The sequence below is a fragment of the Pleurodeles waltl genome, chromosome 5 (assembly GCF_031143425.1).
Source record: "Pleurodeles waltl isolate 20211129_DDA chromosome 5, aPleWal1.hap1.20221129, whole genome shotgun sequence".
NCBI lineage: Eukaryota > Metazoa > Chordata > Amphibia > Caudata > Salamandridae > Pleurodeles > Pleurodeles waltl.
In genome coordinates, this window is record NC_090444.1 from 1,474,195,972 (window position 1) to 1,474,219,484 (window position 23,513).

The 23,513-nt window shown below is 45.8% G+C and overlaps 1 protein-coding gene and 1 long non-coding RNA gene across 7 annotated transcripts in view; one reads left to right on the forward strand and one right to left on the reverse strand.

Annotated features, from left to right (window-relative positions):
• Window positions 1-23,513, reverse strand: part of LOC138296535 (isoaspartyl peptidase/L-asparaginase-like) — a 1,292,011-nt gene that overhangs the window by 400,233 nt on the left and 868,265 nt on the right. The gene's annotated exons all lie outside the window — the stretch shown is intronic.
• Window positions 10,888-13,247, forward strand: LOC138296536 (uncharacterized). The gene is made up of 2 exons (XR_011203852.1): window positions 10,888-10,988; window positions 13,050-13,247. It is a non-coding gene; the product is annotated as an uncharacterized lncRNA (long non-coding RNA).

Below are 23,513 nucleotides of genomic sequence, written 5' to 3' on the forward strand. Positions count from 1 at the left end.
TAATGAGAACTTTTGTTTTAGTATTACTCAACAAAATCGGCCTGTAGGAGACACAATCTTCTGTAATTTTACCGACCTGGTCAATCAGAACAATTGTGGCTTCTCTAAGGTAACTTGGCAGAGAACCTATCTCCCTCACTTTATGAAACATTGTGAGCTTCACTACTTTAGAGGTGATACATTAAGAAAATTCTACAGGAAATTCGTTGGGGCCAGGGGTCTTGCTGCTGTTTAATTGGAATATAGCTTCAGCTACCTCACCTTCATTTATCTCTCTAGATCTCCCTGGTCAGGTGGAGTCTGGGCCTTATATTAATGCCCCAAATATTTTGTGGATGCCCGGGCGATGTCCTGAGGGGGTTCTCTCAAACCCAGGCTCCTCCGCACTTACCCCTTACACCAACCGCTGTCCTTCCTCCTTCTTGGCCAGCCACATGAGGAGTTTGCTTGCCTTATTGTCCACCTCATACAATCTGGCCTGAGTGGCACTGAGTGGCTCGGTACAGGGGTCTTGCCTCCTCCACCCTATGGACCAGGTGTCTATACATGGCAGCCACATATTCAGCTTCCCGCTGCAGCGGTATCTCTTCAAATTTCAATCTTCCTCTCTATCCCTTCTCCTGTCCACCATTTTTACAATCAGCTGACCTCTCAGGACAGCCTTATAGCCCTCCCACAGGTTGGTTGCCGACAGGACGGAGCCCTCGTTTTCTGCAAAAACCAGTCAGTGTCTCTGTTTCTTAACTCTCAGGTATCAAGTCTCCATATCATTATCTGACCCAGCATGCCCATGTGGATCACCATGAGGAGGGGGGAATGATCAGATATTCCCTGGGGGAGAAAGGCAGTGTTGGAGAATCTGCCCATCTGGTGTTTAGACACCAACAAGTAGTCCAGTTGGGGCACAGCATAGCACCCAGAGAGGTGGCTGCATACAAGTACTGATGTCTCCCAGGGTGCACCACCAGCCACAGGTTGACCAGTCCCATGGCCTCCACAAAGGTGGCCTGTCACACATCAGGTTTCGGCCTGTCACCCATCCTCATCACTCTGTCTAGGTCCCCCTGCAGAGTCAAGTTATGGTTGTCCCCAACAATGATCAGCGCATCTGGAAAACTCACCAGCCAGGACTCCAGAAGCTCCAGGCCTAAGGATTGTAAGCCAGAGGAGAAGTACCAGGACTCCAGCACTATGTCCTCCCAAAGCAGCAACCATGAATCATGGCCTGACACTAGTCTTATCAACCCAAGTATTGACAACCTCCAGAAATAGGGACTCCCCCCACCAAGAATCCCCTCAAGAATCCTGCAAGTGCTAGCAATATGTATCTGCCCCTGCCCAGAACTTTGCAGGAATTTCTCAATAAGTAGGCCTTCTGAAATAGGACTATATTTGGGTCCAGTCCAAGCAGGTATGTCCTCACCACCCCTCTTTTGAGCTTATCCACAGCCATTAACTTTCCATGAGAAAATCTTCAGAGTCAAAACCCAGCCCGAGCCATTTACGGCCTTACTCCCCATTATACCCTTGACTATCTGTGAAAATTAGCAGCCCCTTCCTGTTGGGATTCAAAGTGCACTCCAGATACCCTAGCACAACCATGCCCCTCTCTCAACCCCCCCATCAGCTTGCACTGCAGGATCAAAACTACCCACATCCCCAATGCCAGAGATGCCTGTCGCCTCAAAAGTGCAACTAAAAATTGAAATGAGACTGGCCCTAGACAAGAGATGAAAGTGTTAGGGCGAGGCCTCCTGGAACATTCAGCAGCGTTCTCTGGATGCCCCCATAGTAATGGCCTTGTGGGGCTGTATAAGCTTCCTAGTCAGGTCCTGGAACCTTTTCAGACCTTTCACTGTCAACCCAGCAAATCAGCAGTCATGGGAGTCACCACTGGCCTGTCCCCTTTCTATTTAGTCTGCAGGGAGCCATAAGACAAATCTCCAAAATCCTCGGAGAAGTGTGCCAAATCAGCTCAACATTTGCTAGCGGGTATTGAACAGGTACGTTGTAGTTCCGTCACTATCCGTGCCCTCTCTGTTGCCTCCTGGTCTGTCGTCAGAACTGGCCCTGGGCGGTGGTTGGGTTTGCACCTGAGCGCACGTCATCCTGCCTATCCTGAGGGCTCCTGCCCATTAGGCCAACTGCAGCACTTGCTCTCCAACCAGGTCCAAACCTCTGCTGCTGAAGTGAAAAAGTGGGTGCGGTCTTGGTCCACTACCCTCAGTTTGGTGGGGGGAATAGCACATAATTCAGGTTTAAGGCCCACAGCTGCTGCTTCACTGCTGTTAGACATTGGGTCTCTAGTTGGCAGAGGTATGAACCATGTCCAAGTAGGGACCATAATCCTAGGCAGGGTAAGTCAGATACCCAACCTTAATTAACCTGTGCTTACCCTCTGGTAGTTTGGCAAGGAGCAGTCCAGCTTAAAACTTAAGGGGTACAGTGACACAGTGAAAGACACCACAACAAGACTCCAAACTAGTTCAGAAGAATAGAGTATATTTATCTGAGTAAAACAAGATCAAAATGACAAAAATCCAATTGGTAGAAGTTGAGATATAATTTTTAAAGATTGAGGCCCTCATTTGCAGGGAAACTGCACCACTAGAATGTCACTTTAACCAACGTTCTGGTAGTGCAATGCCCTGCCCTATATTTACAAAGCAGAGTTAGTCCACTTTTTGTGTCTTAACGCTGCTTTGTAAATACGGCCCCTTTACAGGCATCACTTTGCGTGAAAGGGGCATGCAATAGCTGTTGCTGTGGGGTGTTCTACTGCAACACCCATTGCATTTTGATGCTGCCCCTTATTTACGAGTATTCGTAAACCTCAGGCAGTGCAAACAACTAACATCACCCCAGGGGTGACATTAGCATGACACAACAAGGATAAATACTTTTATTTCCCTTTGATTTTGCTTTTCCTATGTGTGCTGCATTCTGCAGCACACTTAGTAAGAGTGAAACACCATTAATGGCGTCCTTTCCTGCACATAAACAATCATTAAATAATGACGATTTGCTACTTCTTTGTGTGCTGTATAGTGCAGCACACATAGGACTAGCAAATCACCATTATCAATTGTTTATTTGCAAGAAGGAAACATTCCTGCACAAAAACAATAATTCCCTGCAATGCAGGCACTCTTGGTGCAAGGGTGCCTGCGTTGGCGCTAGGTAGCTAATTTTAGCCCCAGAGCTAGGGAGAACACAGGGTTGTGCTGTATTCTAATAAGTACTGTGCATCCCTGCATTTCTGAAGTGATGCAGCATGGAGCTGCCAACTTTGGCTGCGCCACCTTCTAGTAAATGAGGCCCTAAATGTGAAAACAGTGCTTAGAAGTCACTGGAAGTCAAAAGGTTACTTGAGGTTGTGAGGGACCTGTGCACATCTATGTTCAGAACACCTGCAAGGGAGGGTAGGCCAGCTACAGAATCCATCCAGGGTCCACTGAAACAATACCTTTGATGGAGAGGGCACAGTATGTTGCTTTTGTGGAAATCAGTTTCAGAACTCACTTCTGAGGTCCAGGTCTGGAGGGGGAACCGCAGGCAAGGGTAGGACTCACAGATGGCAGAGTTCAGCAGCACTAGGAGAGTTGCAGGCAGTCTTTGATGTCCCTGAGACTGTGGTGAACAGGGGGCAAACCAACAAGCCCTTGCAGAATCTTGGGTTCAAGGATGAAGAGAAGACCCAGTCCTTCTCAATCCAGGCATGAAGCAGCAGGCCAAATCAGTAAAGCAAGTATCAAAATGGCAGTCACTCCTACAGTACAGAACACAGCAAGCAGTAGATCTACAAAGCAATGCTCTTGCAGAGTGGCAATCCCTTATGGCAACACAGAAATTCTTCTTCCTGGCAGAGTGTCCTTGGTTTCAGTAGAGTTCTGATTTGGTGGGTTTTGTGGTCCAGTACTTATACCTAAATGTGCCTTTGAAATGGAGGACACTTCAAAAGAGGTCTTTGAAGATCATAAGGCCCGGTCCTTCCTTTCCTGGCTCCAGGCACTCTACAGGGGATTATGCAGCCCTTTCTATAAGAGGAGGCAAAGCCTTATTCAGCTGTAAGTGAGGCATGGCTAAGCTCCGCTTCCCATCAAGCAAGTTCATTGCCCATCAGTCTGGTGAATAGCCTGGTATTAAATTAAAGTTTTTGAATACTGAAAAAGTGCACAAAATTGTAAGTTATCTTTCTGAATCAGGCGTATACTATTTTAAATGACCAAAAACTCTACAATTCACAAGTTATGGTTATCTCTAAAGTAACTGCAACTTGTGCCCTTATCATGCAATGCTAAATTACACACACACACACCCACACACAAATATGCAAAAACGCACATACAATATGCAGCCAAAGTGAGCAATGCACAAGTGGGGGAGGCTGGGTAATGTATAGGTGGGGACGAGATAATGAATGTGAAACACTGCTCTGTAGTGCTGAAAGACAAGTGCAACGTAAGTTCTTCATATCAGCTGTGGAAGGCTACAACTCGTCCATTCAAAAATGATAGTAACGCAGGAATGCTCCAAGGATAGGGCAGACATAAAAATACGAAGGAAAGCCATTTCAAGTGTGGTGTCCATTTACCTATGTATTTACCCGGGAAGTGATACACATTATAGTGCAGGCTATTAAATCCTCAATGCTATCCCTACAGGGGAATGATAACAAGGTTACTGGTCAGAGGCATCTTCTTGTTCTGTGTATGAAATGGAGCCTTCCATTGCAGACTGACACCATTGCTCATTTCAAAGTCTGCAGTTGAAATGAAGCCTGAATTAGTCTTTCTCTCATTTCACTGCTCAGTCAGCCCAGGCAAATATGTTGCTATATACTCCTTGCTTGACTATCTGTACTATGGCCCTCATTACAACCCTGGCGGTCGGTGATAAAGCGGCGGTAATGCCACCAACAGGCCGGTGGTAAAAAAAATGGGATCACGGCAGAAACCGCCAACATAGACATCCACTTTAACACTCCGACTGCCAGGGCAGTAGCAACAAACCCTGCGGCGGTCCCCACCAATAGACAGGTGGAAGACAATGTACCGCCCACCGTATTACAAGGCACCAATCCGCCAGCTTTTCCGGGGTGGTACCAACGACATCAAAAGCACGGCGTAAACAATACAGAAAAGGGGAACCACTCACCTTTCGACACTCAACAAAGAACCACGAAGCCATGGAGCCCGAGCTGCAGGTCCTCCCCATGCTGGTCTACCTCCTCATCTACCAGGAACACCAAAGACGGTGATGACAACGATGGTGAGACCGCACCTAGCACACAGGAGAGGGGGAGGAAAAAGAAAGTGACACACACACGCAACATGCAAAACCCCCACCCCCACCTACAACACCATACACACTAACAGATCCAACAACATTGCAGATACACCTGCAGCCCCCTGGAAGAACACAAGTACAAAAGGAATAGAGTCAAATCTGTGATATTTAGAAAATGCATTTAAAGTTAACAATTGTAAACAACAGGACCCGCTATCTATTCCAAAAAATGCATTACAGATATTAAAGGATGCATTTTGGCTCCATGTCCAACTTTCACAATTGTCTGCTGTCTCGCCATCTTCCATGACGGGCAATTTCCTACAATTCAAATGTCACTACGAATTTGTACAATATATGGACATAGTTTCTTCTCCGTTCGTTCGTGCACTATATATTAGATTTAGGGTAGGCTCTCTTCCTCTGCGTACCCTTACATATAAATGGTCTAACTCTAGCTGCACTTCCAAGATGTGTCCGATGGGCTGCGCCAGAGATGAATCCATAACCCACATCCTCTTCCAATGCCCCGCATACCACAAACAAAGAGTTCGCTGGATTATTCCTTTATGTAGGAAAATGGGTTTTAAAAATTGTTCGCTGGCTCTGAGAATTTTTTTATCTGACTCATCTGTTTTAGTGGTTTGCTGCTTGGCAAAATATTTAGATTCAATCTGGCATATTAGATTGAACATGCTCAAAAAAAATAGAGGGAAAGTTAACAACGGATGTGGGGACCAGTCATTGATGAATGAATCTATCTTTGTATGCACTTACTATTCTAATTGGCCTAGACGCATCTCCCCTTCGCCCTTTTTACCTGTTTTGTTTAGATACTTTTACACTTTTAAATAGAAATGTTTTTTTATCTGATATGTTTGGCCAGGTCTGTATTTGATTTTTAATACCTACTATGTATTTTTACATAAATCTATAATAAGGTGCGATTTTACAGTAGGGAAATGCTTATATCCAAACACTTCTTTTCTCTTTTTTAATCTTTAAGACTAAAACTGTCTATTATGTAGTTTGTTGTTCTTTTTTAATTATGAAATTGTCAAATGTGATGTGCTTTTATGGTATTTATACTTACCGAAATAAAGCTAATAATGAATGAATGAATGGTAAACAACAGTTTATACAAATATTTACAATATGTACAGAGGGCCGTACACTGTCCATTGCAAATGTCCGTGGACCAGTGGCCCAAAAAATCATGGGCAAAGCCCACACTTGACTCCTGCCTCAAAACGGAGAGAACACTGCAGGGGCATCAGGTTGAAAAAACACAGGCAGCTCAGGGGGAAGGGGAGGGGGGGGCACCCCAGCCAGAAGATGGTACTACGCCACTGCTCCCGGAGGGGGCAACATGACCACAGCGATGTCCTGTGGAGTGCAAAGCCACAGTCTCTCAAGTCTCTCAAGTGGGTGGTTTGCCCACTGCTTGATCCTGGGGAGTGCAAAGCCAGTCTCTCAAGTCTCTCAAGTGGGTGGTTTGCCCACTGTTTGCTCCTGCGGAGTGCAAAGCCACAGTCTCTCGAGTCTCTCAAGTGGGTGGTTTGCCCAATGCTTGGTCCTGGGGAGTGCAAAGCCACAGTCTCTCAGGTGGGTGACATGTTCCACTGGTTCTGGAGGGGGCTTGTGCTCAGTCTGCTTCATCCTGCCAAGGATAGGGGGAGTGGATGCATCTTTCCACTGGTTCTAGAGGGGGCTGTGTGCCCAGTGATGCTGCACCTGGGGTATGGCAGTTCACATTCCCTCACCTGGGTGTCTGAGGCACGAGATGTGCCGGGAACAGGTAGCATGATACTCCATGGAGGCAGAGCCAGACTCAATCCTGTGGTGCCTCAAGTGGTGGGTGCAGGGTCCAGGAAGTCTCCTGCAGCCTTGGATGGCTGCCCACTGGGTATGCTGCTGATGTCCTATGTAGTGGCACCGGATGGGCATGTGGCAGTGCATATGGCAGTGCAGGTGGCGGTGCCTGCGGGAGTCTCTGCATCTGGAGGCTCCGAGCCTTGAAGTGCCTTCCCCTTGCTTTTTTTCCCTTCCCTGCTGGGACCTTGGCACTGTCCTCTTGTTTTTTGGATGAGGCATTGCTGGGTGGGTCTTGCATCTTGTCCGTGCTGCATGCTGGCCCCTTCCTAACCTTGGCAGGTGGCAGAATCGGTAGGTCTTTTGCATTGGTAGGTGGCACACTGCCAGCCCTGATGGGTGCCCCCTTCGATCCTCTCAGACTTGCAGGGACCACAGCGGGCACCGAGTTGGTGGCTGAGGTGCTGGCCTGGGATCTAGACATCCTGGCCCTAGGGGAAGGACTGGTGGGGAGGCGTAGGGAAGAGGTCAATGTTAGACAGGAAAAGTATTTTTAGACACACTGGGACAGGAAGATGGAGGGGGTGTGGGAGTGGAGTAAGAGGTAGTGGTTGTAGGAGGTGTATGTCTGCTGAGTTTGGGTGAAGGTGCATGGGCTGGAGGCTGTTGTGAGGTGGATAGCTGTTGAGTGGGTGTGTGCCTGCGTTTGTGTACTTTGGGAGGAGGGCTCACAGACACACTGGGAGAGGACACAGGGGATGTGTGCATGGTTGTGGGGGTGGTGATTGCTCATCAGAGGTGTGTTGTGATGGCCGTGCTGGTGATGCAGGTAGTGGATGAAGATGCAGTGCATGCAGGTGTGAGTGGAGACGCTACTGGGAGGGAGGTGGACGAAGAGGAGGAGGGGGACACAGTGGAGGAAGCAGATGTTGTTATGTGTGCATGGGTATGGTGCTTGTGTGATGATGTGTGGAGCTTATGTTTTGTGTGTGCATGCTGGCCTTAAGGTGTGCTTGGGATAGGGTGAGGTAGAGGGGATTGGGTCGGGGTAGTGGAAGTTGGAGGGGAAAGGCTGGACACAGGGACAATGGCTGCCATCAGTGCAGAGGCCAGAGCCTGAAATGCTCTTTGCTGGGCCGCCACGCCAGAAGGAATACCCTTGAGGTATGCATTTGTTTGTTGCAAATGCCTCTCAACACCCTGATGGCATTCAGAATGGTTGACTGCCCAACAGTGAGGGATCTCAAGCGGTCAATAGCCTCCTCGCTGAGGGCAGCAGGGCTGACTGGGGAAGGACCTGAGGTGCCTGGGGCAAAGGAGATACCTGCTGGGTGAGCGAGCACGGGAAACACTCTGAGGGGCTTCTGGGAGGGCGGTGCTTGTGGGGGGGTCGTGTCTGTACCTGTTATTGGGGTGGGCACAGAGGTGTCTGCCACCGCCAGGGAGCTTCCATCGGAGGAGGAATCGCTGTCACTGGTATCCCCTCCTGTCCCAGTCGTGGAGCTCCCCTCACCCTCCGCCCCACTGGTGCCTTCACTCTCAGTGGATTCGCCATCATGGGCCATGTGGGATGCAGCTCCCTCCGTCGCCGGTGCCTCTGCTCCTCCGCCAGATGATGCTAATGCACACAAGGACAGGGTGACAAAACAAAAAGGGGGGAGAGACAGAGGATACACTTGGTCAATGCCAGAAACACCACCACCGTTGGCGTACACAACACACATTGAGCTGCCCTATGCACTAGGCCATGCTCAACCAGTCACTAAGGTAGTCACCAGCCCATGGGGTACAATGTCTAACACCAGCATCTGCACACATGACACCCACAGGACCAGTTGGCCACTTGGACCATTGGGGTAGGAGTGCTTCAGAGCCTGCACACAAGGGACCTACCCTGCCATGATCGCCCTGGCCTAGGGGCATACACACAGCCCACATCCCCCACCCAGCTAGTGCCTAAAGCGCGCAAGTCAGGAATCAGAATCTGTACTCACCCCTTGTGGCTGCTGTGATGCCTTCAAGCACCCATCCAACTCTGGATAGGCCACCGCCAGGATGCGGAACATCAGGGAGGTCTTGGTGTGAAAGGCACCCCTTCCACATTAGGACGCCAGCCCCAGCTGGACCTCCGCTGTCTTCTTGGTCCAGCTGCACAGGTCCTCCCATCTCTTGCAGCAGTGGGTGCTCCGCCTCTGATAAACCCCCATGGACCGCACCTCTTTTGCGATGGCACGCCAAATACCCTTTTTCTGGTGGGCGCTGACCTAGAGGGAAAAGACTGCGGAAAAAGGAATTACCCACCCGTCCGGACCGTCATACTCATTGCCCACCAGTTCCCACCCATGCCCTGACGCATATACACTGACCACCATACATGCTGCATTCAGGTCAGGATGCCTCAGCACCCCTCAACATGTGGCTTACATCCACACCACTAAAAACAGGCATTGCCAGACATTATGCTCACAGTGTACTCACCTGTTTGTCTGGAGGACCGTAGAGTAACGTGTACTGGGGGATGACCCCATCCACCAGTTTCTCCAACTCCTCCGCAGTGAAGGCTGGGGCCCTTTCCCCAGACACTCTAGCCATTGTCGCTTTCAGACTCAGGTCACAGCAGCACTTGCAGTGTAGGTCCTCTCCTGTTGATGGTCAGGTAGCAAGTGAATGAATAGCTAGAAAATGGCAGTGACGTCCACGGCTGTGCGTACTGTCACCAGCGGCGTACATCACCATTGGCTCCTGGGACCCATAGGGCCCAATGATAACCAATGCAGAGTTGCGCAGTGATCATCTACCGCGACGCATCACAACGCCAGCGCAGTTACCTCAATATCCCTTGTCCCTCCTCGCAGGTCAGGCAGCCGCCATTTCAGGGGGGCACATGGCATGGCACATAGCTGTGTCACAGCACATACTGGTGTCCTGCCATTTGATAAGTTTTGTTTTGACCAATGACTTTGTGTTTCACCACTGCGCATATTAGTTGCTCAATGTTCACCAGTAGCACATGGTATGTTTTGTTCAGTTGAGCCGCCTATGGGCTTTGACATTGCATTAGCCATTACATTCTGTATTCTGCCTATTGGCTTTGACATGCTGTATCCAGTCTAGCCGCCTATTGGCTTTGACATTGCATGCCTATTGACTTTGACATGATGTATTCAATTTAGCTGCCTATTGACTTTGACATGCTATTAGATATTCTGCCTATGGGCTTTGACATGATATCATATATTACATTTTGTATTCAGCTCCGCTGCCTATTAACTTTGACATGATATTATACATTGCATTTTATATTCAGCTCAGCTGCCTATGGGCTTTGACATGATATAAGACATTGCATTTTGTATTCAGCTTAGATGCCTATTGGCTTTGACATGACACTAGACATTGCATTTGATATTTAGGTTAGCTGCCTATTGCCTTTAACATGACATTGCATTTGATATTTAGGTTAGCTGCCCATTGCCTTTAACGTGGAGTTAGACATTGCAGTTGAGAATCCAAGCTGTATTTTTCCAAGCTGTGTTTTTGCACCAGAGAACCAAGATGTTTTGCTCTCACAGTAGACTAGACCTGATAAGAGAGAGTACATGGGCGTTGTTTCTCTTCCCTTGAGCTTGGGAACAGGAGTAGTCTTGGAGACCTGGCCAGTCTCCAAAAGGCTTGCTCAGTTTCCCAGGTCTGAGAGGAGGGGGCACACCTTTGTAACGAATGTAACAGGCTGCAGAGAGTGAGATTCGAATCTGCCGGACCTCGTGCTGGAGCTTGGCGCCAGCTGCCAGCATCCCGTGTGGGTAGATGAAACTCTTTCTCGCGGCTGACAGGGGTCATCAGCTTGCAGACCTTAGAAAGATGTAGCTGTAAATAGTTCCTACACGGTGAAGTATTTGTTTTGCTTTGCATTCAATATCTTATAAATATAACCTGCTGTGTATATTGCAAACTGATATATTTTGTTTGATTAACGCGGACTGGAAAGCTACTAATTCGTCATTCATATAACAACAATAAAAGTCTTCTTTGACCTCAGAAGTGCATTTCTGTTGTGTTATGTTAGTGCTTAGAAACTAAATAAGAGGAAAGCACTACAATTGGTACCAGAAGTGGGGCCGGTCATTAAGAGGTGATTAAGAAGGGGTTTGACGAGTTAGTAGATTTCTAAGTGCACACTTTAAAAGTGTAATTGTTTTTTGTTGTTTGGAGAATTACAGAAATTGTTTTCTGTTTGGAGAATCACAGTAGCACGGCAGACCATGTCTGAGAATACATGTGTTGATTAACTGCCTGATGGTGCTAAGAAAAACTGTGAATTGTTTTCTGTTTGGGGAATTACAGAAGAAAATGCATGTGTAGCTAAAATGCCTGATAATGCTTTGAGAAATAATTCCCGTTGTATATATGTAGAAAACGTGTCTTTTGGAAGTAATGATGACAGAAAGGTCTGGATACCTTTATCTGCTTACAGAGAAATGCAGGAGAAATGTAGGAAGTTGGAACATGAAAATAGGAATTTACGTGAGCAAATTAGCCCGACTGAAAGTTATAAAAGGGCTGTTTTTGAAGAATCTTTCTTGTCCCATTCCAGTAATGAGGGGGTTAAGACAGCTCCAAGCTGCACTGAGTTTTCGTGTGAGCCAGGGTTTTTGGCAGCCAAAATGCATTCCTTAACTGATAACACGGACGAGAGAGCTCAGAATGTGATTTACGAGTTACTGTTGCAAAATGCACAAGTAAAACGAAAGATTTTAGAGCAAGAGCCGACTTTCATTAGCTTGTTTGATTTTTGGAAAAAGAATAGCCCTCATTTGAGAGAAATCCTAACACTTTTGTATATGGTCACTGTGAAAAATTATATGCAGCTGCGCGCTTGTGATTTGGCAAATGAAATAATGCAGACTTTAGGTTTCTGCGCAGTGCAAGAAGGAAAAACTGATGTACATTTAAATCAAGAACAAGGAAAGAAAATAGTTCCCCTAGCTAGAATCATACAATGGATCTGGTACTTGCAAGACAGGGCTAGAGTACCACCGGTAAAAGAGTTATCAATGAAGTTGTGTGCACCATTTGAATTCGTGTCCACTGAAGATAAAAAGCATGTTTGTTTTACTAATGATTCATTGACTGAAATGTTGTTTTCTGGCACCGTAGAAGGAACAGAGTTGTATAATGTGTGTCAGATTTTAAAGCAAGAGCTACGTGAGATGTGTCATTTTTATGCTGATTTTTGGTTTATTGCTAATGTTTTAGCTGTTTGTTTTTACATATGGCTTGTACCTAACTGGTTCAATTACCTTGCAGATGTTAATGAGAAAAATTCAGAGAGAGAAGTGTACACCCAGAATTCTGCCTTAGTGGGGATGGCTAAGTGGGTGCCCCAGAAATGTGAACAGCTGAGAGAAAAAGCCACTTACAGGTGGGCAGAGATGAGAGAGATGCACATTCCCCTAGATTTGATAAAAACTGTGCAGCACGCACAAAAGCAATCTGTCATGCAAGCAGTCACAGAGCAGTTGGGGAGAGGAAAGTTACCAGATCAGAAATGGCAAATTGATCAGGTTTTAGGGAGAGTGATTGCTGCAAATTACCAAGGAAAAATCGAAATTATGCTGATACCTAGAAAAGAATCTGATTCATTCATACAAATTGGAGACAGAATGGCCCAACTTGACAAAAATGCAGTGAATGGAGGTTTGTTAAAGAAGGAGTCTTCCCCAGCCCTTCTGACAGTGCAAGAAAAGGGAAGCTGTGGCGCAGCAGATAAAAACCTCAGTGCTGATGTGTGGGCTGAAGCCCTAAGTGACCCTCCAGAACCTGCAGAGAATATAACAAAGGGCCTCAAAAACGTCCTGCTGATTATAAAACAGGGAAAGAAAGAGGAAGGGTGCAGTTTAAATGAAAAATGTTATTTGCAAGAAAAGTCATACTTGTTTCTTTTGCAGATCCTACCACGTTTCGCCACTGTCCCTGAGTGCGCTGTGTGGTCCCCCTTCCGGTGTGTGCGTGTGGGGTCGGGGAAGGGACCGAATCCCCAACCTGAACCTGGCTGAGTAAAGTGCCAGCACCATGGATCCATTTTGCGCAAACTGCGCCTTCAGTTCAAGTTCAACTTGTTTGCTGTGTTTTTTTTTTTTTTTTTTTCCCCTCTCGTATGGAACTCTGACTTTTGCTTATCTTCCAGCAAACCTTTCAAGTGGACCGTGCATCTTTACATGAGTAGAACTCATGCCACATCAAATTGCTAACACTGTTGAATTAGAGACTCATTCAGAGAAAAAAAAAAAAAAAAAAAAATTGCTCAGTCTTTTCTATGTAGATGTATCTGATGTGAAAGGTTATGAAATCAATGTGTTAATTCACTTCTATTGCTTTACAGGGATTGCTTTGATCATAATGTTTTTTTTGTGCTGATGTTTTTTTTTGTTTGTTTGAAATATGAGATATGTGAAACAAGAATTCATTGGTCAAAGGGCGGAATGTCCTGCCATTTGATAAGTTTTGTTTTGACCAATGACTTTGTGTTTCACCACTGCGCATATTAGTTGCTCAATGTTCACCAGTAGCACATGGTATGTTTTGTTCAGTTGAGCCGCCTATGGGCTTTGACATTGCATTAGCCATTACATTCTGTATTCTGCCTATTGGCTTTGACATGCTGTATCCAGTCTAGCCGCCTATTGGCTTTGACATTGCATGCCTATTGACTTTGACATGATGTATTCAATTTAGCTGCCTATTGACTTTGACATGCTATTAGATATTCTGCCTATGGGCTTTGACATGATATCATATATTACATTTTGTATTCAGCTCCGCTGCCTATTGACTTTGACATGATATTATACATTGCATTTTATATTCAGCTCAGCTGCCTATGGGCTTTGACATGATATAAGACATTGCATTTTGTATTCAGCTTAGATGCCTATTGGCTTTGACATGACACTAGACATTGCATTTGATATTTAGGTTAGCTGCCTATTGCCTTTAACATGACATTGCATTTGATATTTAGGTTAGCTGCCCATTGCCTTTAACGTGGAGTTAGACATTGCAGTTGAGAATCCAAGCTGTATTTTTCCAAGCTGTGTTTTTGCACCAGAGAACCAAGATGTTTTGCTCTCACAGTAGACTAGACCTGATAAGAGAGAGTACATGGGCGTTGTTTCTCTTCCCTTGAGCTTGGGAACAGGAGTAGTCTTGGAGACCTGGCCAGTCTCCAAAAGGCTTGCTCAGTTTCCCAGGTCTGAGAGGAGGGGGCACACCTTTGTAACGAATGTAACAGGCTGCAGAGAGTGAGATTCGAATCTGCCGGACCTCGTGCTGGAGCTTGGCGCCAGCTGCCAGCATCCCGTGTGGGTAGATGAAACTCTTTCTCGCGGCTGACAGGGGTCATCAGCTTGCAGACCTTAGAAAGATGTAGCTGTAAATAGTTCCTACACGGTGAAGTATTTGTTTTGCTTTGCATTCAATATCTTATAAATATAACCTGCTGTGTATATTGCAAACTGATATATTTTGTTTGATTAACGTGGACTGGAAAGCTACTAATTCGTCATTCATATAACAACAATAAAAGTCTTCTTTGACCTCAGAAGTGCATTTCTGTTGTGTTATGTTAGTGCTTAGAAACTAAATAAGAGGAAAGCACTACAACTGGCACATCTACTGACCCTCAAATATACAAACTGCTTCTGTGTCATTAATTCAAAAACAGTTGTGCCATCTCTGTGGAAAATGACCTTCTGCTCACCATTCTCCTCCATAGGCTACAACCGCTGAGGCTGAATATGAGATGGCGGCATCCTCCGGTGTACAGACCCCTGGTGGACCTGTCGACAATGGAGGACAGACACATTATTATCACATACAGACTTGATCGTGCCACAATCCAAGAACTGTGTGCCCAATTGGAGCCAGACCTGATGTCAGCTATCCGCCAGCCCAGAGGAATCCTCTCTCTAGTGCAGGTCCTGTCAGTGCTCCATTTCCTGCAGGTGGTTCCTTTCAAACAACAGTGGCCATGGCATCAGGGATGTCTCAGCCAATGTTCTCCAACATGTTTACCAGACTGTTGTCTGCCCTGCTGGAACACATGCGCAGCTACATCATCTTCCCCCAGGTGGAGGATTTGGCCACAGTGAAAGCTGACTTCTATGCCCTGGGACATATCCCCAACATCATTGGTGCCATTGATAGTACACATGTGACATTTGTCCTCCCCGCAGAAATGAACAGGTCTACAGGAATAGGAAAAGCTATCATTCGATGACTGTGCAAATGGTGGGTTTGGCAGACCAGTACATCTCCCATGTGAATGCCAAATATCCTGGCTCAGTGCATGACGCCTATGTCTTGAGGAATAGCAGCATCCCTTATGTGATGGGGCAACTCCAGAGGCACCGGGTGTGGCTATTAGGTGAGGCCAAGGTCCCCACACAGTATAAGTTGTGGTCTGAGTATGGGGTTGTCCCTAAGGGTTAGTGTGTGTCTAACAGTTGTCCCTCGATATTTACAGGTGACTCTGGTTACCCCAACCTCTCATGGCTACTGACCCCTGTGAGGAATCCCAGGACAAGGGCAGCGGAACGTTGGAATGAGGCACATGGGCAAACAAGGAGGATTATTGAGAGGACATTCAGCCTCCTGAAGGCCAGGTTCCGGTGCCTCCATCTGACTGGTGGATCCCTGTACTACTCACCCAAGAAGGTGTGCCAGATCATCGTGGCATGCTGTATGTTGCACAACCTGGCCTTGAGACGCCAGGTGCCTTTTCTGCTGGAGGATGAGCCTGGTGATGGTCTTGTGGCAGGGGCGGAGCCTGTGGACAGTGAGGAAGAGGAGGCAGATGAAGAAGATGTGGACAACAGAACAAATATTATACAGCAGTACTTCCAGTGACACACAGGTAAGAGACTGTAACCCAACTTCACATTTCAGTATACTTTTGGACATTGTACATGGCTGCCTCTTACCCTCTGTCTATGGAAACTGACTGTTCCCTTTGGATTCCCTTTTTTCAGATCTGTGCACCCCATTCTGGCTCCTGCTATATGTACTGCTGCCCACCAACTGTCATCCTGTGGTATAATTATTTGAATATAGACGTTGCAATGCTTTGGGAATGTTGTAAGAATACATCTTTCCAATCATTACACTGACTCCAGTATTGTTTATATTTCAAGGGTGTTTAATTTTTGTGCTAAATAGTATGGGGGTAAGTACAAGGGGCTGGGGTGATGGTGGAGGAAGGTCCGGGGGACAGTCCAGTATCTTAGTATCACAGGTGAGTTGTCCAATGGGGCATGGGAAGTGGAGCAATGGCAGTTCAAGTTGGACAGGGTGACAGAGTGGGACAGCAGGGTGACAATCAGAGAGTCCTATTTCCTGGTGGGGGTCTTGGCAATGTTCTGTGGCTCCTGCCTGGATCGCAGGGACCGTTTGCGGGTGGTTCTCCTTCTGCAGGGGGTGGGGTGCTGGTGGGCTGTTGGCCCTGTGGCGGGGCCTCCTGTCCACTAACGCTGGCATAGGTGGAAGGCTGTTCCTCAGTTTGGCTAGTGTCAGGGGCTCTTTGTTGTGCCACTGCCTCCTTCATGGTCTTGCCCATATCAGCCAGCACCCCTGCTATGGTGACCAGGATGGTGTAGATTTTTGTGAGGTCCTCCCTGATCCCCATGTACTGTCCCTCCTGCAGCTGCTGGGTCTCCTGTAACTTGGCCAGTACCGTGCCCATGGTCTCCTGGGAATGGTGGTATGCTCCCATGATGTTTGAGAGTGCCTAATGGAGGGTTGGTTCCCTGGGCCTGTCCTCCTCCTGTCGCACAGCAATCCTCCCAGCTTCCCTGTTGTCCTGTGCCTATGTCCCCTAAACCGTGTGCCCACTGTCACTGACCCCAGGTCCCTGATCGTCCTGTGTTTGTGGGGTTGCCTAGGGTCCCTGTAGTGGTGGACACACTGCTGATTGACGTGTCGTGGGAACAGAGGTATGGGCCCTCTGGATGGGTGCTGTAGTGGTGTTTCCTGAGGGGGAAGGCTCTGTGGTGGGTTGGGACTGTGGCAGGGTAACTGACTGTCCAGAGGTCCCTGATGGGCCAGGTTGGTCATTGTGATCCAGGCGTGAAGAGCTGCTGTCATCACTGTGGGCCTCTTCTGGGGGGGTTGAATGTTGGTGGCACATCCTCTCTGGTGACGTTGGGTAGGGGTCCTGTTGGGATGCAAATGCATTGTTATTTTATCTGTGTGTGCCATCTTGTGCAATGGGTGTGTTTCCATGTATAATTCTGCTTTCCCTGGTGATTATGAGGGCTGGGTGAATCTCTCTACTGGCCATGCTGCGGTGATGTGTGTCCATGCTGGTCTGTGATGGGTGTCCATGCACTGTTGTTGCATGCAGGGCTTGGTATTGGGAGGGGTGGGTTGTGATAGTGGAATATATGTGAGATGGTGGAGTGATGGGAGTGAGGAAAAGAGTGGGGATATGTAAGTAGTAGTTAAGTTTGACTTACCAGAATCCAGTTCTCCTGCTACTCCTGTGAGGCCCTCAGGATGCATGATCGCCAAGACTTTCTCCTCCCATGTTGTTAGTTGAGGGGGAGGAGGTGGGCGTCCACCGGCAGTCCTCTGTTCAGCAATCTGGTGTCTTGAAACCATGGAATGCACCTTCAGCCGTAGGTCATTCCACCTCTTCCTGATGTCATCCCTTGTTCTTGGGTGCTGTCCCACAGCGTTGACCCTGTCGACGATTCTCTGCCATAGCTCCATCTTCCTCGCAATGGATGTCTGCTGCACCTGTGATTCGAATAGCTGTGATTCTACCCGGATAATTTCCTCCATCATGACCCTTAGCTCCTCCTCAGAAAACCTGGGGTGTCTTTGGGGTGCCCTGGATGTGGTGTGAGTGATATGTGTGTGGAAGTGCGAGGTGATGTGTGGGGTGATGTGTCGGGGTGTATACTGTGATGTGCGTGGATGGTGTATTGGTGATGGTGTTCTGTGCCTCTGATTGAGTGTGTGCTCTTTGCTTGTCTCTCAGTGCTTGGTCTCTTTTTTTTCGTTGTAAGGAGCTGTGGGTAATGTGAGTGTGTGTTTTATAGTGGTATGAGTGTGAGGGTGTGGTGTGTGCATGTGTGTCAGGTGTGTGTAGTTTGTAATGTCCAATGTGGTGTAGTTTTGTTAGTGTGTGTGTATTTTGAGCTTGGTGGTGTGTACCGCCAATGGTTTACCGCAGTTGAAAGACCGCCGCGTTGATTTGTGGGTCGTGATACTGTGGTCATATTCCTGTTGCCGTGACGGTGTGGGTTTTGTATCGCCAGTTTATCACTGATCTTTGGTGTGACGGACTTGTGTGGGTGTCTGTATTGTGGCGGCATTCTCTGTGTGGGTCATAATACACGTGGCGGATTACTGCCGCCGTCAAGGTATCTTGCCGGCCGTTGGCTTGGCAGTAAGCGGCATTTACCTCCAGGGTTGTAATGAGGGCCTATGTGTGCATAAAATTCCGCATAGGAAGGGACCCTGATACCTACATTCCCTGGTAAAGTCTTATCGACCTAGCAGACATCTTAGATCTGCCGGGGGCTTGCTCACTGCCATTCCCAGGGTGAAAAAAGCCTAAATGGGTGGATGTTCCTTTGGCGTTTTGGCCCCTAAATTGTTGAACACTTTGCTTCTAGATCTGAGACAGGAAAGGTCGGAACAGCTTTCTGCAAAAAACTTAAGACTTTTGTTTTTAGTCAACACTAGGGCCAGTCAAGCTTGCCTCATTGGTCTATACGGAGAATGTACGCTTAGTGCAGGGACACTCTGGATGGAGTAACCAGGTGCTTTATGAATCATTCTATTATTATTAAATGTTTTTGAAGGCGTGAATAATAATAATATTAATAATAAACTTTGTCCTCAAATTCCGGGGGTTGTGCATAGGAAAATCACTCTCCACACATCCACATTGTCTCATCAGAATTATTATAATCGTTAGGTCTGAACTGAAGTGCTAGTAATCATTATCATTGTCTCCACATTTGGAGGCAGAGAGACTGGTCCTTTAGACTGTGACAACTGACCCAGCTTCTAGATTATTTATTGCCTGCCTGGTGAGCTGCGGTCACTGTTCCTTCTTCCCATGCCAACAAGTCAAAGGGTCTTGATCCATTTACACCTCTGTTGAGTCATCCAGCCTTGGAATATCTTCTCAATTATCATTGGTGCTGCCACTTGCTATGGTTGTATTGCCTGTTGTATGTTAAGCACTAGCCAGCAATAGTGTTTGTTGCTGCTCCAGAGACTGAGAACCTATATCCCCGTCCTCTCTGGAGGTTGAAGGCTGCTTTTCAGTTCTGCCCTCACCCCAAATATGCAGTAATTCTTCTAGATCTCCGCTTTAATATTGAACCAAGTATTGTAAAGACATCCAATTCTGTTACAAAAAGGAAAGTAGCCAGTTCTTCTTTTGTAATATTGAACCAGTATCAAAGCACAGATGGACTCCCAGGAGGACACGATCTCTTTTTGCAGCCTTTGATCATTATTTAAGGGAAGGAGTCTGTTCACCAAAGAAGCTGCTTCTTCATTGAAATTGTTAAATTGTTGTTCTAACTTGTACAACGTTTTTGCAATAGGTACAACAACAGAATTGCTTGGCTCATTTTACTTTCCTCCTTGCTGACTTCGTGTGACATCATCTCAACATGGATTTTTTGATCAGGCACTTCACTAGTTCTCCTTTGTTCACTCCAGTCATAATAGCTTTGGCATTTGCATTGCTTCACCATTGAATTACATAATTGTTGATAGACTTGAGCTGTTCAAACAGGTGTTGTAGCATATAGTAGGCTGAATTCCAACTTGTTAACACCTCCTGTATGAAGGATTTTACAGATATTTATTAGCATGCTGAATGATCCTCAACTGCTTCTGGGCTTTAAACGAATGACAAAAATGAGTGCAGATGTTTTGAAAGGTGACCAGTATGTTGCTGACTCCCTTATCTACTTCTGCACAATTAGGTTTTTGCAAAACAGTAAATACACAACTCTGAAGTATAATTTGTCAGCCATGGCTTTGAGATTATTACTGCCATTGTCAGTGGCAATGAATTTAATGCTGAGACCTCTGGATTGCAGCCATTCTTAGACTTTAGTATTAAATTCATCCAAAACGTTGCCACTGTATGAGATTTCTCCATGGAGCTAGTAGCTCATCCACGACATTGGGAGGTGGCAAGAAAAGCACAGACAAAACAGCCACCAAACACACACTCACTCACTCACCGGCTCCACAAATAGCAGTTGCCTAATGGCCAGTCAAGAAGGATGCATAGAGAACAAAGACCAAATTGTCCCCAGACTCACACACATACACACATGCACACCCACACCCACAAACACATGCTCACTTACAAACACATACAGACTAGCTGCATAAAATGGCAAGTGCCAACTATCCATCAAAGAAAGAGGCACTGATAACAAAGATCAAAATATGGTCTATAACAAACACACACACTGCCTACACAAATAGCCATGCCACATGGCCAGCAAAGAAGGAGTCATGGCGAACAAAGAGCATGGTTGCCCTATTCTTCCTAGAGCACCATCCACCCCACTTCCAAAAACAATTTAGTGGTTTTGCAGGGAAAATATTTTGCAGATATATGACTTAACTAAAATGTGTTTGGGTCCACACATGGGATTGTCCCATTACAAGTAAATCAACAACGTCAGAAAACAATATTAAATAAAAATTCCCCAACTACAAACAGCCCGAGACAACATCACTTACCCTACAAAATACTATTGATGGTTTAATTAAAAAGTAAAAAGGATATCAACTGTGTCAGACATACACAAACTCACTAAAAAAGATGGGTAAGCACATGGGGAAGAAGGTAGCTGAGAAGAAAGGATGATGTCTGGCTACTTGGACCTAGACTGCAGGATCTTCACTGATACTAATCAACAACAGGCACATGCAGACAAAAAATAACATACTTAATACGAGGCCTTCAACAACCCCTCCAAATCATTAAGAAACATATAGCACAGCAGCAGTGACAATATGACAAATATCTGAAAAATACACCTAAGGCCTACTGCAGGACAACCTGGACCCCAAATAATAATCCAACAGCACAGTATAATGATTACCAAATCTCACTGGGGTCTCTACTCCTCACTTCAGGTCACCCAAAAGCAAACCAACAAAAAATAATAAAAATAGAAAGAAAATTGTTGTGCCTGCCTTTTCCCGCACAACAAGCATTTTGCAAATAATGCATTGATTTTGCTTGATTTTTCCAAAAAAGAAAAATTCTAAAAGGATTTGGATGCAGCAGAGATTGAAGACAAAATTAAAGTGATGTTTTTACTCCAAAATCTAAACCTGAAATGAACAAGGCCTGAATAAAGCAGATAACAAAGTATTCCGGAGAGGACGATGCTACTGTACGTACAGTAGTCTGCCACCCCCTAGGACACTCACTTCCTGTTATAAAAAAGAGAAATGCATGTCATACTCGAAAGTTACCCAGTCTGCTCAGTTAAAAAACAGGGGTGGGTGGAATGTGTAATTCAACCCACATAATTGGTGAAATTTGGCTGGAATTCCACATTAAAAGTATAACAAGGAGTTCTGGTCAAATTCCGCAAATCGCCACATGGGGGAATTTTTTCCCGCCAGGCTCGAGAAATGCGAACAAGATTTGCCATCCCCCTGGGGCCTTTTTCTAACACCGGCAGCATTGGGCAGTAGCAAATGGTCTCAGTCAGAGGGCTGCTCTTCAGTAGATTTAATGCCACTCGAGTAGATTTCATGCTCGGACCACAGTAAAATCAACTTGAATACCCATGCCCTATTGCCCAACGCATAATGCCGATCATGCTGATTTTGCAGGGCTGCTCACACTACTGGCACTGAATTGCAGTGTAAGCAGGGTAACAGGCATATTTCTGCCCATTGGCAGAACCCTTTCAGTATCTCATCAGTTCTTATGTAACTCCACGGAATTCTGCTGGGTGAAACTCTGTTACTTTTACCCCCTCTAGTAAAAAAATAACCTGAAATGCCTGTTGACTGCCCACTTTAAAGGAACTGCTACTCGCATTGGGAAGATGGCTCTCCCATTTGTACAAATTGAGTTGTTATCATGCTCCTTGTGTTATGATGTCCTCCCAAACAGCGGTATAATTGCACTATGTGGCATGATTTGGTAATCTCAGTAATTACGTGTAAATAATATTATGCAAATTACAATAATTATGCCAATTATGCTGGAGTATTTAAAATTGAAACGAGGCCTACATGAAATTTGTTCTACATCTCCGACGAATGCATTCTAAGTAGTGCTGTTCTTAATATGAAATAAGTCATGACTTGTGTGAGAATTGTAAACTAACTTTGGAAGCTATGCTGGCAAGGAGATTTATTTTGAAGAAGTATGAGGAGGCTCTTATTACAACAAACTTCTACAGGTGCACAAAAAACTTTTGTAGGTTCAGATAAGAGCTAAACATTATTTAGAAGGCTTTTCTACAATATATTCTCAAAATGATAGTCTTTACATGTCAAGTGGTTGCTGAGCCTTTTGAATTAAAAAGGGCATCCGGCTGATTTACTCAGATTATTTCCATTCTTCCCGTTCAAACAATCCCTGCAAATCAACTCTGCTCAAATCATGAAAGAGGAGATAACTGAACGTCATTATTCCGAACCAATTGTAAATTTTATTGTTTTTAGACACGTCTCTAGCTATTAAAGCTGCTGTTTTGTGAACATTACATTTATTGCATTCGCATCTCTCCCTCGGTGGAAAAATAACTTTTTTCTCACCTGACTGAACACTTGACATTTTGAAAGTTAAGTGCTGCACTGTATCATAAATAACATCTTCAGGTCACTACAATACTATTCAAATTATAGGAAAGGAGCGGAACAAAAAATTGCAATAAACTCAAGGACAAAATAAAAGACAGCTTCACAGAAAAATCTCTTCCCTGCATGTGTTTGCAAAGAGGTCTTCAGGGTAGAATGTGTCTGTGCCAGTGGGGATCAAATCACCTGTCAGGACTGCGAGCAGGAACATCATTCAAGTGTGACTCGGTGCTGATTGCTCCATTAAATCACTTCAGTGGTGTTGATTTGTTTCATCAGGTCAGGTGATATTTTTAAAGAAAGGTTTCTAAGGATAAGCTATTTTCAAATTTTCAGACTGAAGCCTAGCCAAATAAATCTGGTATTTGCAATGAACTAATGTAATGACCCGGAAAGACCAAAGTTAAGAACAAGATATTTTACAGTATACAGCATTCCTATGATAGGGATGCAAAGTCATAGTTTTATCTGTTTCACTGAAGGCTGTACAGAAACTGTATGAAAACTGTGCAACATCTAAAGGTAATGCTTTGGGTGGC